This window comes from Peromyscus leucopus, chromosome 1 (assembly GCF_004664715.2).
Source record: "Peromyscus leucopus breed LL Stock chromosome 1, UCI_PerLeu_2.1, whole genome shotgun sequence".
NCBI classification, from domain to species: Eukaryota; Metazoa; Chordata; class Mammalia; order Rodentia; family Cricetidae; genus Peromyscus; species Peromyscus leucopus.
This window is the reverse complement of record NC_051063.1, coordinates 138,113,890-138,127,731: the sequence shown is the minus strand read 5'-3', so window position 1 is coordinate 138,127,731 and position 13,842 is coordinate 138,113,890.

Genomic DNA, 13,842 nt, shown 5'->3' with positions numbered 1-13,842 from the left:
TTCTTCTGAGCTACAAAGGAAAATGAAAAGCAAATGATGACCGTGTGAGCATGTGTTTGCAGAAGCCTTTTCCTCTGAATTAGTTTGTCATCCACAGAGCACTTGACAGCCAGCCCCTTCCTCGTGCCTTTTTACTGACCAGGTAGAAATGATTATGCACTTAATTTCCTAGAGGGCTTATTGAGGTCAGAGATGGCACCTCTGTCATACAGAATTTATAAAGCACACAAGACAGAACACATGAACAATAGCTTCTAGCATTTTCATTGGTGAAGATACTGTCAGATTTGAAGGAATTCAGAGCATCACCTTGACTTTTTCAGATGGGGAAACTGAGGCCCCGGCAAGGTTAAACTTGGTCAAAGTCAACTTGTCAGCTTGCAGCATGGCAGACATTGGGAGCTATTGTCTTGCTGCCTGGCCGCTCTCCGCCTTTCTCCCTCCTTTCTGCTCCAAGTTCAAGAAAATGTGGCCTTAGGGAGGGGCCTGGGACAAAGTACCAATGTATACTTGCAATTTTCTGTCAATTCCTTAATTATGCAGCCTCAATCGTTCAGGCACTGTCCCACATCTTCACATGCACTCACGTGTGCACTCACGCACAGACACACACACACACACACACACACACACACACACACACACACACACGTCTGACAGAGGAGCTCAGCCTTGTCTTAGCACAGGAAGGGCAGCCCTGTCAGTCAGAGCTATAGAAGGAAGGCCAAGCCTGAGAGCATCCAGCTCCCTCCTCAGCCTCCAACACCACACCACAGCACACCATAGCACAGCACAGCACACCACAGCACACCCCACCACACCACACCCCCCCACACCCCACCCCACCACACCACACCACACCACACTACACCACACCACACCACACCCCACCACACCACACCACACTACACCACACTACACCACACCCCACCATACCACACACCCCCCCACACACACACACACCGTGAGCCCAGATAGCTTTGATTTGTTACAATTGTTCTCTTTGATGAGAACTCCTGTTCATAGCAATCCATCCTTACCAACTTCATCTGATGGAATCAAAATGTCTCATCTTAGTATCGAGCGCTCTCTTAGTCCTACTGTTAAAATGGCCCTGCTTCAAAGTGAATGGTATTAAGTGCAAAGCTGGTAAACATGGAAAGAAGTTCTGGGTTGGCCCTTGTTAAATTTGGTGAGCAAAAAAAAAAGGTCATGGGGGATGGGAAAATAGGGGTGAATGTTGCCAGAATTTGTTATATACATATATGAAATTGTCAAAAAATAACTAATTTTAAAAGTGGTTACACGTAAATCTCTCCACGTTAGATCACAGCAAACCCACAAAGACTGAAATTCATTAATTACAACAAATAAAATCTGATGGCTCATTTTCAAGGTCAAAGTACCTTGAGTCAGCTTAGGTCCATCTACAGCTGAAACACTGGGTCCCTGTTGGCAGCCTGCTGAGCTAGCTAACCCCACTCAAACTCTGCGAGCCTGGCTCCCCTCACCCTAACCAAAAGTGTAGAGCAGAAGTACTAAAATGCACTCGCCTAAAACTGACAAGGTCACGAGCAGGGTAAGTTCTAAACTGCACAGACTGGAAAGCAGAGATTTAGCCAGGTTGAGAAATAATCAACATAGGACCTCCATGGCATGTAGGACGGAACCCTCTTGCTCACTCAGCAGGTGAGAAAGGGAGGGGGACTTGGGTGTAAGCTTATAAAAGCTATTCTCTGTGTTCAGTCGGTACACTTGCCATCCCTGGGTACACCCCCATCCCCCAACCCCCACCCCCACCCCCCCCCACCCCCGCCTTGCAATGTCTTAAAATAAAGTGCCTCATTTTTTTATTCTGAGTCTCTGGTCCTCTTATTATGAAGTGAGGACCTTCATTTCCCACATTAAAAAATTTTCCAGCTTCTTTGAAGAAAAAAGGGGAAGTTTGTTAAAAATGCAAAATCCATCCCTTCCTAGCCAGGATGTATTGTCCAACTGATGTGTTCATTAAAAAGGAGTTGTTCACCCTGAGGAGCTGGGTTCGAGAGTTTATGTTAACTCTTACTTCAGTCACTATGAACAGTTTCCTGTTACTGGTGCTGTGAGGGCGGTCCCCGAGACTAGGAGCACTCTCAGGAATGCTCCCTAGGGATATAGGTCAAAGGTCAAAACTCAGAGTCTGCTTCTCAAAGGAAGAGCAGCAGAGATGAGATCAGAATAAGGATGGCCGGGGAGCAGGTGAAGTGAGGAGGAGAGAGTATCCCAAGAAAAGACACAGTGCTTGGGGAGGGGAGGGAACCAGGAGAAGACCGAGGCTGTGTGACCAAGAAATGGAGCACACAGTGAGACCAAATGTGGAGGTGCTTGTGGACATAGATTTGTCCTAAGTGGGAGAGAGAGTTGAGCGGTAGAGTATTAAGAGACCAGAATCTGACATAGAGACTAGAAGAAAGTGAGGACACAGCACACTACTAGGGTGGAGATCTGTGTAAGATCCAGGATGATACTGCAAAGGGTAAACAGAATCTACTGCACTGGTTCTCAGCCTTCCTAATGCTGCCACCATTTATACAGGTCCTCATGTTGTGGTGACTCCAACCATCAAATTATTTCATTGCTACTTCATAACTATAATTTTCCTACTGTTATAAATCATAATGTAAATATCCGATATACAGGATGGTCTTAGGGTCTGTTTAACCCCCCAGAAGGGGTCACAACACATAGGCTGAGAACCACTGATCTAGGATATTTAAGGGCAAAAATCAACAAACCTATAGGGTATAGTGACTATGGGGAGCACAAGAAAAGATGAATCAAAGTTACTAGGTGGAATTTTGCCCATCAGAGTGGACAACGGGTGATAGGCCTTGACCTCTGGGCCTCAGGTTTTCACCTCTAAATGGGGACTCTATCTACATGGCAGTGCAGCTAGAAAGTGGCTGGGATATGGGATCTCACGAATAACTGGTAACTATTCTCATGCTCCATTCTTTCTTGATCCAATTGTACGTACAGACTCCCAAACATTCGCTGCTTTTTACCCTCTTCTCTAACCCTTCTATCAAATTGCCTGTTTACTGATCTAATCGCCCTAAATAGAATCTATTAGAGCAAGCTAGTAAAAGAAGCAAGGGGGCAATTACTCTTATAAGCATCATTGAAAATGTCACTGCTACAGATGACCTCACGGTTGCTCACTTGGCTGTTCAAGGGGACACATCGATTGCAGACTCAGTTCTTATTACTAGCCAAATGTTCATGCACATTTATAACCTGTTACTTATAATAACTTGTTTGCGCGTCCGTGCATGTGTGCGTGTGTGTATTTATTAACAAGGCATGTAGTGCTGGGTCATTTAAAGAGAGCAGTAAAGCCCAATGTCTAAGTGCGAAGGAAGAGAAAACATGCACATTGTACTTTAGAGTTTCTAAAGCCTCATATACTGGAATAATGGAACATCACTCTATAAGGGACAGGTAGGAAGAACATCATTGTTTTACAAATGAATTAACTTGGGAAAAATTAATTTACTTAAATTCACAAAATAATGGATATGTTTAATTGATGAAAATATGTCTTGTGGGTCTCTAGTGTATGTGTCTAACAAAATCCCCATTTGGTGTTTTGCTTTTATTTACTTATTATTAATACATTTTAGCTCAGCCATTAAAGTCCCTTGTCATAAAGTCTAATGACCTGAGTTTGATCCCCAGGACCCACACGATAGGAGGAGAGAACAAATTCCCATGAGTTGCCCCCTGACCTCCAAACACACAGGGCAGGGTTTTTGCCCCACATACACACAGCCACACACATACATACATACATACATACATACATACATACATACATACATAAAAATAAATAAATATAGTTAAATCCCCAGCTGTCAAATAATAAAAGTCATAAGAAACCATGCAGCCACTATACAGCGCAAAGAGACATGATCAAATCTCTAGGAATTTTATAGTGACATTTTACTGAATCATTATTATCTAATAGTAATTGCTAGGATCATCCTTAACAAATAATATGGTTGATTAGTTGTGTTTATGTGTTTTGCTTTCAGAGACTGAACTTTTGCCAGACCTTGTAGCCAAGTTAATAATATTCCTTGAGATCATTTAAGACTATGTACTTAATCTGCTGCCCTACTGTGTACTCAGCCTGTTTAACTTGCCTTTAAGAGAACAATGTAGCCAACCTCACTATGCCATAGATTTCCCATGTGATCAGTTTTTACAACCTAAACTAAATGCATAACTTTAATCTTAAATTGTATACTCCTTAATACCCTTTCTCCAATGCCTTTCTAGTCCCTCTAGGGAATTCTGTTACTTATAATAACTTGTTTGTGCGTCCGTGAGTCTGTGCGTGTGCGTGTGTGTGTGTGTGTGTGTGTGTGTGTGTGTAATCATTTGCTAAAAGAAGCCAAATGACTTGCTCAGCTCTTTCCAAAGCCACTATGCTAGACTTCTGTGTGAGAAACATATTTAATCCATATTATAAATACAAGTAAGGCAACTTAATGAGTAATTTTGAATTCTTCTTACTATAGAGAAACACATGACATGTTTCCTGTTTTCTGAAAGACCCATCTCCATTCATTCCATGAGCAAACAGCTGTGAGCCTTAAGCAGAGGCAGATACCACTCAAGGTTCTCTGATATGAAGAACACCCAGCTCATTCTCATCCTTCCTCTGTCTTCTTTGGACAAACAACTTTAGGCAGGTGACTAAAGAGCTCAGACCCTGGATTTAATAGTCTGAAAATTGTTCCAATGACAAAGGTCACTGAAATCACATAAATAGAACACTTAACAGGGTGTCTGGTTTACAGTCGACTGCACTCCTATTAGCTATTGTATATGTTCATTTGGACAGTCCTTGGGGTAGCAAATGGGTAGCATTGAAACTGATTCTGAGACATAAAGCAATTGATGTCATCACATACAGCTTGTAAATGACAGCACAAAGACAAATAAGTCTTTGAAATGTGGCAGAATTAATTTTTCTTAAATCCACTTTTGCTCTCTGAAGAGGCTGGTTGGGATACCTTAAGGCTTCTGAAAGTCTAGGAAGTGCGGAGTCAAAGTGTTCAGAATAAAGGACTGAGAGGCAGGGATTTCTGGGCATGAACCTGAAAATAGATAAATGGAAATGAGGAGAGAATGAAAGGCACAGAGACAGGAGGAAGGGCTAAGGAGAAAGGAAATGTCCAAAGGGGGTTCCGGAATTTGTCCTGGATACACGTTAAACGTCCTTTTCTTTAACTTCGGAATGATTGTAAACATCTAGCCTATGCTGACATGCTTCCCCGTGTCTAGAAGCTGTGAAGAAAGGCTCAGCCCCATAACTCCAGGGATCAGTGAATCAGAATTGCACACAAGGACAACTCCCATCTGAGCCTTTGCACAGGAACCAACAGTCCCATGCTACGAGCTGGGTGGGCAAGAAGAAAATTGTGTGACTGGGTTGCATTTATTAGGGGAGGCTAAGGGGAAAACGGCGATAGGGTGACATCACCGGGTGTCACCTATACAACGTCATCACATAATGTAAACCTGTACAATCTGAGACAATATCGCAAGTAGCTTTAGGTGCCAATGGGTCGTGCTCTGTCTGGCCAGCATACCGTGGAGACCCAGATCCTTCAGAAAGCAAGTCAGTGATCCTGCCTCAAGCCTAGAAAACCATCCATGCGCATGCCCCAGGGTGACCTTCAAGGGGCACACATACTTTGGAACGGAGGAAGGAAGGAGCAAGACTGAAAAAAAAATGTCCTTGTCATTCCTAGTTGTTTGCTTTGTCACTAGCCTAATTTCAGACAAACCAAAGGTTTCTTTCTAGTACCCCAGGAAATCATGAAATCCCCTGAGTGTCGCTCTTCCCTGTTTGATAAAAACACAGTTGATAGAAGACAGAATACAAATGTCACTGAAGTTCAAATATTTGGATCCTTGTGTTTTAAAATCATAGTTCCTATGTTATTGTTTGATTGTATGTCTCTTGGGCCTAGCACAGCAGTAATTGCTTGTATTTGCTAGTAGGTAGCAAGAGAAATAGGAAAGAGAGGTGAGGGCAGAGAGGTGGACAGGGAATGGAACCAGACTAAGGATGTTGATATTTGTCTCCCAGAGGCTGGACAGATGTATCCAAGCCATGCTTCTCCTGGCAGTCTCCTAGGGAGACTCCATCCACCCTCCCCTTGTTATCAGAGTTAGTGTGCAAGTCACAACCCGGGTTGGGGATTCAGCTCAGTGGTAGAGCGCTTACCAGCAAGCTCAAGGCCCTGGGTTCAGTCCTCAGCTCCGGAAAAAAAAAAAAAAAAAAAAAGAAAGAAAGAAAGAAAGTCACAACCACAAGATGTCACAATGGACTAAGCTTGACCACCCATTTCTGGAAGCTAAACAGATACATGAGTGGTGAAGGCAAGAAAGGAGCTTTATCTTCAACTTGGCACACTGGGAAGAAGAGGTATCTAAGGACCCAAGACCTATCGTTACAGCACTTACAGCATTCTTAGGGTTATATAGAAAGAGAATAAAGGCAAAGATTGGCGCTTTCCACACTAGCAGTCCAGATCATCTTTGTCTGGCTGTTGTCTGGTTCCCCGCTTCTGAGGCATGCTCAACTTTGTTAGTTCCAAGAAGGTCACTGACTGTTGCTTTAGAGTTAGAGTTGGTCCTTTGTCGTATGACATTACTCCATCAAGCCTCCTGTTCTGGTACCCAAAGCAACTTCAGGAAAGAACAATTAGTCAGAAAGGCAAGATGGAATTGGGTAGCCTTATGTACCATTCCAGGAGTCTCACATAGGATGTTGTAAGAGTTATTAGTTAACAAATTCTTGACTATTAAGTAGAAAATTTCAAAATGAAGGCAGAAATGACACACTTTTATCCTGTGTTAGTAGCCCCTTGGTCATCTGTAGACCAAGTAGAGAGTTAGTGCTTTGAGCCTGGCATGGTGGAGCATGCCTTTAATGCCAGCATTTGGGAAGCAGAGGTAAGTGATCTCAGTGAGTGACCTCAATAAGCCAGCCTGGTATACACAGAGAGTTTGAAGCCAACCAGGGCTACATAGTGAGACACTGTTAAAAAAAAAAAAAAAGTCAGTACTTCTTAGAAAAAGCAGACTATAAGTCTAAAACTTGTCTTTCTTACTATGCTTCCTATCTGCCCATTCTAAATCTATCAAAGAAAAGACTAAACAGGTAGGAATAAAGAAAAGACATTTTGAGCCAAATGATATGATGTAAATTCCCATTTCTGTTGCTGCTTATCTATGTAATTCTAGACTGTAACATGTTGGCTACCCTTTATGTGCATAAAATAAGATGTTGGGACTTGTCGATGAGATACTGCAAGTATCACCCACACTCTATGAACCCACACTAATGGGCATGGACAAAAGTCCCAGAAGCATCGTTTAAGACATTTGACTTTCAACTGCTCAGCTCAATGTGCCAGATCCTCAGATCTTTCCTTTGACTAAACTTTTCTGTCACTGCCGGGCAATAGACACATTGGTCTTCCTTCTGAGCTAAGTTATTTCAACCATCCGATGGGCTGTGCACACAGGCACAGTCAGATCAAGAGGCCCAAGAACAAGGGCAGAATCTAGAGTCCAGGGAGGCCTTCACCTGTCTGTAAAATCTCAGTGTGATCTGCTGGGGAAGATGGATGGTCTGAGCAAGATGCCCACGTCTCCTTGCTCAAACTGGAGTTCTGTTGTTCATGAGTGTGCTATGGATCCAGCTGTGGCCTGAGGAAGAAGGCTGGGAGCAGGAGACTGCTCTGTGATGCTTCCATTCACAAAAACAGACTAAATTCTTCCAGGCCCATGCAGTTTAGGTGTGGCATAGAATTTCAAAGAGCCCCCAGAGGGGTTGCAGAACCATAGCCAGCAGGGGAAACATGCCTCCAAGATTGTTTTTGGAAGACCCATGAACTAAGAGTGGCTTTTTGAAAGATCTCGAAAGAAAGATAATATCTCATGACATACGAAAATTATATGAAATTCAAATGTAGCATCTATAAATAAAGTTTTATTGGAACATGGCCCTGCTCACTCATTTACACATTGTCTGTAGCTGCTTCTCTGCTATAACAGCAGACTTCAGTACATGAAACAGAGACCATATGGCTCACAAAGCCTGAGACATTTACAATCTGGCCCTTCACAGAAAAATGTTTGCCAACCCCTAATCTACACACATTCCTCTGCAAAACCTCCAAGTTGTGTTACCCCTAACGTGCGCCGATGCTAATTGTCTTCCCTCCCCACCTGACTCACCCCCTAGTCCCTTCGGAATGGCTATTTGTTAAACACATCTGTCATGATCTTCCTCATGCTATCTCCTATTCACAAGTTTTCTATTTACACTTTAATCAGGAAAAGAACATGATTTTTTTGATTGATATATATTTTTAGGGTATGGTATGATACTTTGATATATGTATGCAACATACAATGATCAAATCAGAGTAATTAATGTTTCCTAAAATTTCTTTCTTTTTAGAGACTTTGAACTCTTCTTTCTAATTCTTCATAAAACACATTATAAAATGTGTTTTAATGCACCACTGAGGATCTATCATATAGAAAAATATTATAGAGAAGCTGGCCATTTTATTCTAGCCCCTGCCTGCCATCACTGCCTAGCATCCGCCCCTCATCTTGTTGATACTGAGCAGCCTCCCTTCCTGTCCCTGATATCACCCTCAACCCCCAACCCCCTCTCCCACATATCTTCAACCCCAAAAGGCTGTACCTTGGTCAGTTGTTCCCCAAACCACCTACTTCTGCAAGAAGATGTATCATGGCTCTACTGTGAAATTATTTACAAGTTCTGTACTCTGATCCACCGTTTCCACCAGCAAACGAGCTGCACAGAATTAGGATCCACATTTCCAACCTCTTTATGATGCCAGTACTTTGCATAATCAAAACATAAGAGTTTACAGATTTAATGATAATAATTTTGATTAGTGTTATTTTCTTTTTCCATCTCAGTAGCTCAGAGAACATGCTTCTAAAATCAAAGCACAGATAAGCTTTTGCAGATTCATCCCACAGAGCTGTGAAGCCTTAGATAGCCACTTGACTGTTCTGAGATGCAAATGTCTTAATGTGTCAGCAAATAAAGAAGAGCTCCGACTGCCTGTCCCTACTTCACAGACAAGTGTGAGTAGCAGGCATAAAGTAAGGGCCAGCATGAGGAGTTCACCTTCCCATTCCTAAAAGGTGCTAGCCTAAAAAGTGTTTCACAAATAAGGTACCTTATGCTGGGGGGAAAAAAATGAAGCCCAAATAACATAATCCCAGCTCTTTATAAAATGCAACGTATACAAGTGAAATAGCAAGGCTTTTAGTTTTTACTATAAGAACCCCCTGGCAAAGCTCAAAAGATCACAACCTATCCTAGTGGATGAAAAAGCCTCTTTGGAAAATCATAATGCACTGAAGAGTATCAGGTAATTTTATTTTCATGATAATGATCCTGCATTCTGGCTTGCTCTGCTTCAGTTTCTTCACGGAAAAATAAAATAGCATTGTACGAGTTCATGGAATTGGATCTGCAAAGCATCCCACAACTGTTGTCTTTTTTTAATCATCAGCATTGCCGTCGGTGGGCAAATCTGAAATCCATTCTTCAGAACCGGAAATGACTTGCTTTAGAAGTTCTGGCCAAATAAGAAGAAGTGAGAGTTGGAACTGGGGTCCTCAGAGTACCGCCCCCCCCCCATAGCATTCCAAGATTTGAGACAATCTGTTCTGACAACTTTGGAGATTAAGAAGCAGGGAGCAGAGAGCATGGCCAGTGGGATGGCTCAGTGGGCAGAGGTGCTTGCCACCAAGCTGCTGAGATCTAGCCTCAGCACATTTGGAACCATCACAGTGAAAGAAGAAACACTGACTCTAAAGGCTTGTTGTCTGACCTCTACATGTGCACTATGTCTCTGTCTCTGTCTCTGTCTCTGTCTCTCTCTCTCTCTCTCTCTCTCTCTCTCTCTCTCTCTTTCCCTCTCTCTCTCTCTCTTTCTGTCTCTGCTCTTGCACAGAACAGGAGTTGGTTCCTGGCATCCGCATTGGTTGTCTAACAGTTGCCAGTAATTCCTACTCCAAGGGAGCAATACCACTGGCCTCTATAGGTATCCACAATCACATGCATGTACCCACACAGATGATATATATATATATATGTGTGTGTGTGTGTGTGTGTGTGTGTGTGTGTGTGTGTGTGTGTATAATAAAGTAATTTAAAAAGAAAATGAAGGTAAAAGTGTCTAGGGGAACAAGGGACTAACAGAAGCAGGGAGTCAGAAGGGAGCCATGAGGGCAATATGTTCAAAATACAATATCCACTTGCAGGAAACCTTAATAAAGAAGTAAGTGGATTTTTAATACACTGATACACAATTAATTTTTAAAGTCAAATAATTTAAAAAGAAAGTAGGAATCCAGACCAGGACCAGAACTCTAATACCCATGCCTCAGTTATTAAGTTTCAAAATTTATGAAATTAACCCTGAAAGGTAGCTCCCAGCGGTCCATAACTGCCAGTGTTCCCTCCCCTCTACAGTCTCCCCTGCACTAACGGGGACTGATTGGCTTGAACATCCATGTGCTGAAGTGTAATGACAATGTGGAACTCTTGAAGCTGAGCTATAACAAGCTCTTGGGTGCTGTCTTGCTCTCTGAGATGCTGTGCTCCAAGAGAAGCCAGCTGCCATGTTTCCAGGACACTCGACAGCACCCCCCAAAGCTCCAAATGGCAGGAAACAGACATCTCCTGCCGAGAGGCCATGGCCCTGGATGAGTGAGCCTTTTGGCAAAAGGCTCTTCCAGGCCCAGGTGGGATGCCTCCGGTGATCACAGCTTCTGCCAGTGCCTTGACTATTAGCTCAAAAGCAGCTCTGAACCACAGGCTCCCCTGTAAATCTCGTGACTTCCTGCCATGCAGGGATTGTGAGCCGTAACAAATGTTTATTGCTGTTGAAGTCAGTTTTGAAGCTATTTGCTATGAAGCAGTTAAAAAAAAAAAAATTAATGTAATTTCCACGCTGATGCTTCCAGGGGTGGATACATTATCCTCCTGAATTTGGGGGTGTCTTTTCCTAAAACCAAGTCATAAATCTACTCAAGCGGCTCCTCAAATTCCCTTTTAAGGAGAATTAATCAAATGAGAGAAGTGACCCTATAATCTGATTTTCTATAGCCTTCCCTGCTGCCCCAGAGGCTGTTGGTCTTATCCTCAAGTCATTTCTTCATGGTTACTTGAGCCTAACACCTAAGATGAGGTTGACCAGGTAGCTCACTGTCACATACCCTCTCTATCTGACCTGTCCTCTGAGGATCACCCAACAGGATGTAAGACACCCACACTTGAAAAATTTGGCTCTAGAAACAATGGCCTCGTGGTTTGTTTATTTAATCCAGGTTCTGTGTTACTTCTTTAGATCCCTCTCCAACCGTCCTATCTTTTGTGATTTAGCATCCTTATTACTGAGAAACCAAAACCATAAAAGCTAAAAGCTGACTATAAACATGTCCATCCTTTAAAATATTTACAAATTAATATTCATAATATTAATTTCATCTTTGTAGATAAAATAAATTGTGAAACTACAAGTCTTCCCCAAACTGGCCCACTTACACGACATTTATTGGAAAAAGGAAATAAGGGATTCATTCCAGAATTCAGCGCTTCTCTATCCAAAATAAAGAAGCAAGATAGAATTGCTCCTCATTCTGACTGTACTGGAGTCTTTGAAATGTGACGAAGAGGAAGCAAAGCCAGCTATACCTGGCCAAAGATGCTTTAGGATACCGATATCAAGAGAGAACATTTCCTCCATTGCAGAGTCATGGTGGAGAGCCAAAGATTTTGGGTGTATGCATCCTATCTAGTACAGACCAAAGGGAGAACCTGAGAATCAGGAAATAATAAGAAAAGAGAAGAGAAGAAACAGACAATATCACCAGTACATGCATCCATTCCTCAGTATCCACAGGACATGAGTTCATACAGGTTACCTTCTTATATACTTTAAATCAGCTGTAGGTCATTTCCAGTATCTACTACAAAGTACTACTCTGTCAGTAATTAGACCATAGTGCTTAAGGAAGAAGAGTCTTAAAAGAAAGAAATCTTGTTTGTTTGTTTGTTTGTTTGTTTGTTTGTTTGTTTGTTTTAGACAGGGTGTCTCTGTACAGTCCTGGCTGTCCTGGAACTTGATAAGTAGACCAAATGGCCTCAAACTCACAGAGATCCTCCAACTTCTACCTCCCAAGTACTGGTACTAAAAGTATGCATCACCACACCTAGCCTAAAGAAAGAAATCTGTATATGTTCTGTACAGGTGTGTGTGTGTGTGTGTGTGTGTGTGTGTGTGTGTGTGTGTGTGTGTGTGTGTTTCCTGAATACTTTTGATTCACATTTGGTCAAAACTAACAAAAAAAAACTGTGATTACAGAAGGCCAACTGTATTATCTCTCCCTGAAGGTAGGGTAGTATTGATTAAATACAAGTTCTGGTTCTTACTTCTAGGGTGTTGGAAAACAGTTGACTTCCTTGCAAGTTTCCAGGAAACACACATGCTGCCTATCCCATGAGCTACATTTTGAGTAGTGATGATATAAAGGACTTGTGATTATTGTTGTGGTTAGTATGCCAGGGTAATCTCCATAGCAAAAAACGTACAAGAGGCAGGGCCCAAATGCCAACCCCACTATTCATCACCCATCCCCTCACCCCTAAGCCATTTCTCCAAAGGGGAAGGATGTGCTTGGAATAGAGTCAGGCACTGCTGTAACCGAATTTCTAAATGGTCTTATTAAATAAAAAACATGGAGCCTGAAATTTGGGTTAAAGCCTTAGAGAGATCAGAGAAATGCGGAAAGCCACCAGCTAACCTCACCTCACCAACTCGGCAGCTTCCAAATGCGAGTTACTTCCTGTCTGTCTACCCATGCCTTTATTGCCTTGCTGTTCTGCCCTCTCATTGGCTCTCTGAGCCCAGCTACCTCACTTCCTCTTCCTACACAGCTCTGTCACTTTCTGTCTGTCTGTACAGACCTCCAGGCCTCTATGGTTGGTACTGGATTAAAGGTGTGTGTCACCATGCTTGGCTCTGTTCCCTAGTGTGGCCTTGAACAAACAGAGATCCTGCCTGCTAAGTAGTAGGATTAAGGGCATGTGCTGCCTGACTTCTTTGTTTACTTAAAATGGCTGGCCTTTTCCCCCTGATCTCTAGGCAAGCTCTATTTATTAATGCACAAATAAAATATCACCATTTTTCAGCACAAATAAAATATCACCACCAACCGCCATCTTAGATTCCTTGGCCAACAGCCTGGGACTTTCTGAGTGACAGTTTAGGTTACTAAGTATCTTGCCATCAAGGGGCTCCAGGAACTAATTCCAGCAGAGGTGTTATATGCTCACTGCTGCTCCCAGAACACTAGTTCAGTCTAAGAACTTTCCAGATCGCCCATGTTACTTCTGCCAGCAAAGACAGAGTCAATCAAAAATGAAAATTGATGCTTCATTTAGAATGATGATGAAACTGATTAACCAAGAGATGGGAGATTATCTCCCCTGGTTGCATCTCTGGAAAGCACAGGGCTGAGGCCACACATTCATTGAAATTAATTAAGCACTGCTCAGTCAGGGATCCCAGGGAAGAGTTTCACTCCCAGGATTAAAGAGATCCAGAGGCTTGAGCCCTGGGCTCACTGCTTCTCAATGCAGGAATGCAGGACTGTCCCTGAATGAGAAGATACCTGGCTTTCACCTGGTCCAAGGAAACTAAGATGAGTCTGCCATGATTA